Source organism: Propithecus coquereli, unplaced genomic scaffold (genome assembly GCF_000956105.1).
Source record: "Propithecus coquereli isolate 6110/MARCELLA unplaced genomic scaffold, Pcoq_1.0 Scaffold220, whole genome shotgun sequence".
Taxonomy (NCBI): domain Eukaryota; kingdom Metazoa; phylum Chordata; class Mammalia; order Primates; family Indriidae; genus Propithecus; species Propithecus coquereli.
In genome coordinates, this window is record NW_012147190.1 from 1,378,224 (window position 1) to 1,384,097 (window position 5,874).

Here is a 5,874-nt window from a genome sequence, read left to right on the forward strand (position 1 = left end):
GTAGAATGTTTTGTGCTCTTTTGGGTAGATGCCTAATAGTGCTATTGCTGGATCGAATGGTATTTCTATTTTTAGCTCTCTGCGGTATCTCCAAATTCTTTTCCACAGAGGTTGCACTAATTTGCAGTCCCACCAGCAGTGTAGAAGTGTTCCTGTCTCTCCACATCCTCGCCAACATTTGTTGTTTTGTGTTTTTTTGATAGAGGCCAAATTACCCAGTTTCAGGTATTTTGTCATAAACAACATTAAACAGACTAATACATTTACCTTCCATCCAGATTGTTTCCCCTCAAATCTACCCTGAGCACCTTCTACCTAAAATACTCACCAGACCTTCTCCCTGCCCTGTGCTGCAGTGGCTCCCTTGGCCTGCAGGACAAAGTCAAGCCTCGTGCTCTGCAAGCCTCATCATGATCTTCACCAGTCTCTGGGCTCATCTCTGCTCTTGTTACTGGGTGCATTCTGCTCCAGCAGCCCAGGCCTGCTTCCTGGTTTCAGCACACACCGTGCTATGTCACACCTAGGGGACTTTGTTCCTGGGATATCCTTCACTGGAATTCACAGAGTGTTAATAACATTTTAGCATAATCTCTCTCTCCCTCTCTCTCTCTTTCTCTCTCTCTCTGTCCCCTGCACTGTATGTGTGCTGTTGGAAGGAAGCTGAAGCCATCATGGCACTTCAACACAGAACGTCTCCGCAGGTGTCATCTAAGAATAAGGTCATTCTTTTCCATCACCACAACAAAATCATCACACTTGGGAAATTCAGTATTAGTATAATACTGTTTTGCAGACCATATTCATATTTCCCCAAGTGTCCCAATAATGAACTTTATAGCTTTTTGTTTGGTTTGGTTTTCCCTGATATCTCATCTCATTCCTTCCTGCCCCATCTTTGTTCTACATCCGGTGTGCCAGCTCCCTTCTTTCGATACGCCAGAGATTACGAATTATGTGCCAAAACTGATTGCTTCTTCTTCCTGAGCACACAGCTTGGCCACATTTCTGAGCCTCCGTTGAAATTTGGTATGTGACTATGTGACTGAGTTCTAATGATAGCGATGGGTGAAATTTGCAGGCCAAGGTTTTTAAAAAGCAGGGAGATCTCATCCATGGTCTCCCTTTTATCAGCTCAGGGTAAACAATGAAGACAATCCTCTAGGAACAGTGGAGCCATAAGAAGGGGTCCTGAGTTATCAAATCATTGGATGGAGGAGAGTCTCATGCCAACCAGGAACACCTGCCTTGGGTTTATAGGTGAGCAAAAATGCACTTCTATTATGTCTGAGACTTTACACAATTTGTGATCTATTTGTTAGAGTAGCCAACGACACCAAGTGAGGTCAATGATCCTTCTATGGAAAAGGGACTACATGGATCTTCTTATCCAGAACCTCTTAGCTCAGGAGAGAATGAGAAGTGCAGGAGAAATCTTTGACATCACCAGCTGGGAAAAGGTGGCCGCAGGAGCTAAAGGTAGGACAGGAGCATCACTAGATGTGGGAACCCAGACTCTGATCCCAGATATCTATCTTCTCACATGTGGGAGTATGCTTGTGTCTAATTAGGCCTTTGTGCAGTGAGAATCCCATTTAAATCTTAAATAGCATTGGAGAAAACAGTTGACACAGAGGCTTTTCAGAAATGCAAAACAACTAATAAAATAAAAAGAAAAAATTCATAAAAGCTTGGCTTAATAGTATGAAAGTAAATGAGTAAATAATTGTAGCCATTATGTAAACTTCTCACACTAATTACCATGCAGCACAATAATAAGATTTATTATGAAATATGTCAGATTTTCTTTGTTATTAATTCATTTGATCACAATACCAAACTTTGTTTTTGAATGTACAGTCTGCATTGTTTGTTGCTCATATTGCTGCTCATGGCTTAAGAACTTAGAGGGAAACTTAGCACATTCCCATCATCAAAAGCTGTAATGGCTGAGGAAAACTTGAAAACATTTTATTGGTATCTAAATTTTATGATTCTTTATAACTTGTTTTAATGTTTGGCTACATGGACTGAGTTGGAAAGAGGCTGACGAGTAAGAAATGTTGTTGAGCCAGAGATTTGAGGCTTTCGATGGGTCCTCTAGTTCTGTCAAAGCCTGGATGCTTCATGCCACACTTGTGGTCATTTAGACGAGGCTGGCGTTTGCCAGTTCCAGAGTCTGACTTTGCTTCCAAGCCCTGGGCATCTTGGTACATTTAATTAACTGAATATATTGCTTGCAATATTATTTGTACATATTATTTCATAATAATATACCAATGACACTAACATGCTCTGTCAGATTTATTCCATACAAGTAAAAATGGAAAATCTCACACATCAACACTGGATGATGCTAACAAAATTATAACTGGATCTGACACTTACTAGGCATGGACTAGGTGCCAAGCATAGTTTTACATCTCAATAAATCTTTACAACAATCTCATGAGGGAGGTAGAGTCGTTCACCACTTCCTCACCCAAAGTTTAGGAAGATATGGAACTTGCCCAAGGTCACAAAGCCCCAGTAACTGAGGCTTATTGTGAGATAAGGTCATTAGCTTCATTCAACTCTTTCAATGTCTCTCTATCATTCGTTCTCCCTACTCTATCCTGAGATAATGCTAATCCTGGTCTAGGCAAAACCAAGAGGTAGGGCAATTTGTGTTCACTGTCCTTTCATTGCTCCTTGAAGATTTTGGAAATACTGATACTGATTTGGGGTTGGGTTGGAGAGCTTTCATTGCAACATATATTCAAAATTATTTAACATACACCACATATATATTTTGCTGAGGGCAACCCAGTTCTTGATGAGCCTATGACCTGCTTAGGGAAGCTGGAAGAATCAACAGGCAATTGCAATCCAGCAGGATAAGTGCTGTGGTGGGAGAAGTATAAGATCCTGTAAGAACCTCTGACCCAAATTTGGAAGCAATCAGGAAAGGCTTCCTGGAGAAGAAGGCATCTGTGCCAAGGCCTATAGGATAGGAGGCAATGAACCAGGAGATGGGGAAGGCAAGAAAAGAGGGTTCCAGAAAAGAGAACTAGCACAGAGGAATGGGTGAGAAGAGATTGTGATACACAGCCTGTTGACAGTTCACTGGCTCCACCAGATAAGCACTGCGTGGTCCTTTCCAGAAAGTTCTTCCCTGCCTGCTACAAATGCCTGATTTTCTCAACATCTATCCATTAACAAATATTTCTATCAATAAATCAAGATGTATTAAGTGTTTACTATGCAGAAAGCATTGGGTGAGGCATTGAGGAGAATTGAAAGAACCCTGACATCCTGCATCTACCTTTAAAGAGTTCACTGAGTGTGGGGCTGGAACATTCTCAGAGAAAAAAAGAAAAAAGCTTAAATAATAAAGCAGATTTTTAAGTAAGAGGAAGAAAAAATGTCATGATCAAACAAACAGACTTTGGATCAGACTCTAACTTCACCATTTACTAGTTAGGCAACTTTGCTCAAATTACTTTAACTTGTGGAGTCTCAGGTCCCCACCTGTAAAATTGGAATAATAAAAGGTTCTTTTCCAAGATTGCTGCAAAGATTAAATAGGTAATATGTGTGCAACACCCAGCATGCTGCTCAGCAAGAGGATGCTCACGATAAATGTTCTAGCCATTGTGATGTCACCGTGACACTAATGAATTCATTCCATAAATACCCAAGTGCCTGCTCCGCGATGCCTTTCCTACTATTTATTTCAGGCCCTTCTGGCTTCATGCCACACCAGCCATCACCCTAGCTCCTATCTCTCCTGCTTCCATTGGATTTTTCTCTCAAGTCAGTGTCATCTGGCCAAAGAAAAGCAAACCACAAGCTCTGGGAAAGCCAGTTTGTCTATTTCACAAGCAAGCCTCAAAGTCTCCTGGGCACCTCTCTAAATCTCCCTGGACAGTGCGTCTTGCCACAGGGAGGGACCTCTCTCTCCTGATCACCTGCAACCCTCTATTCTCACTCACATGGCAGTGAATTACATCCCACGCTGTTCACCATGTCATGATATACTTCTATTTATCATTAATCTGATTAATAGCTAACATTTGCTGAGCTCATGTTATGGATCGGAAGGACTTGGCAATGGCCTTGCTTGGGGAATACAGGACTGTTAAGTTGGGGTAAAACATCTAACCTTCAGCCATTATGGAGTACATGCTCAAACAGAATCAATATACAAAAGTGGATTTGCTTAAAAAAAAAAGACGAAAATCAAGTCAATTTATCAATTAAAGAACAAGGATATTATCGCATAACAACTTATGTGATCATTTGAAATAACAACATTAAAATCAATTATTTATTTATTTACTTATGGCTGATGTGAGGATATCTCCTGTGTTTCCAAACCCAGTGCCCGGGGGAATCAGAGCACCATTAAGATAAGCTGAAAATGACCAGGGAGAGCAGGTCTGAGGGTGCTGGTGGGAAATGCTAGGCTTGGGGTTGCTGACAGGTTAATTTCAAGGCCATCCATGGCAGGGCAAGCAAGTGAAAATGTTCAATCAAGCAGTTGGCAATTTGGGAAAAGAGAGGACAGGCAGAAGTAGATTTACGTTTCTTTCCCAGAGGGATGGCCACACCTTAAATAAAAGTGTTCTGGCATCAGCAGTCCCGGTGAAGGGGCAAACACACATCACCAGAGCTACTTAGACTTCTTTGCCCAAGGTGGAGAAAACTGATCGAGAACCAAGGGGTCTGGAGGTACAGCCCCTAGTCACTCACCTTTGAAGTCTCCTGCTCTGTTTTAAAACACCATATGAATTTTCCATTCGACTCTACAATATACAAATAAGATTTTAAATTACCTTTGAATAAAACTGACTCTGCAGCAAGACAGGTGGCATTTAGCCTGTGGCTTCACATAGGATAAATTATTCTGGGCACACTCGCATGGGAAGGCGCTCGCACTTTGGCTTGAGAAGTGAGCTATTCAGCAAGGAGCAGGAACCCCGTCAGCGGATGAGCTGGGAAACCCAGGCATGAGTGGGACCCAGACAGTGAGATTCTGATGAGGGTCAGGCCATGAGGAAAGGTCTGGTATAAGGTGGAAGGGTTGTCTATGTGGCAGACCGTATAGGATGGGGTGAAAGACCCAGGAAGGGGCAAAGTAGTGCAGGGAAGCCAGGGGTTGGCAGGACCTGTTGACTGTGGGTGGAAGGCCAGGAGGACACCTTGGGCTGGGTGGTCAGGGAGCCCTTTGCTTTGGGGCTCTGTGGACCAAGGACTTCGGGAAGTCCTCCGCGGGGCCGCTAACGGCCGCAATTCCTCTCCTGAGTGGAAACAGATTGCCTGAACTTCAGGCCCACAACATAATTTCACTGACAGATTGGGTGTGATTTTTCCCCCCGAGATGGGGGCGTTTCAAAAGCAGAGGAGGAAAGGGAGGCTGGGAGCGGGGAGGTGGGGGGGAAGACAGCTGTCACCTTCAGTGTGGCTTCAGGACAGCGCTCGCAGATGTGGGCAGAGCAACCGCTGCCGATTTCCTAAGCCGTGAGGTGACTGACCAAACCCTGGGTTGCAGGAGGCGGGGGGGGGGGGCAGTCGCGATTGTACCAGAGGGTCCCAGGAGAGGCTTCGGGACACAGAGCCTAGCCTCAGGGTGGGTTCACTTCTCGTGTGAAACAGACATCTCTCCTTGTACCAAATTAAACCAATTCGATCAAAATTTGTAAGGCAGAGGAGCATAATTAAATTGAAGGTTTTAATTAGGCACAGTTTTGATGAAACTTAACGGGAGCCGGCAGGAACAGTCTTGCTGTCTATTAAACACAATCCTGCCTGGCGAAGAGCTCTTTAGTTGATGATCGTTAATGACTGCCCAGCTCTCGGCTTCCTCCCTGGTGTTGGTGTCGCAGTCAGCCTGGA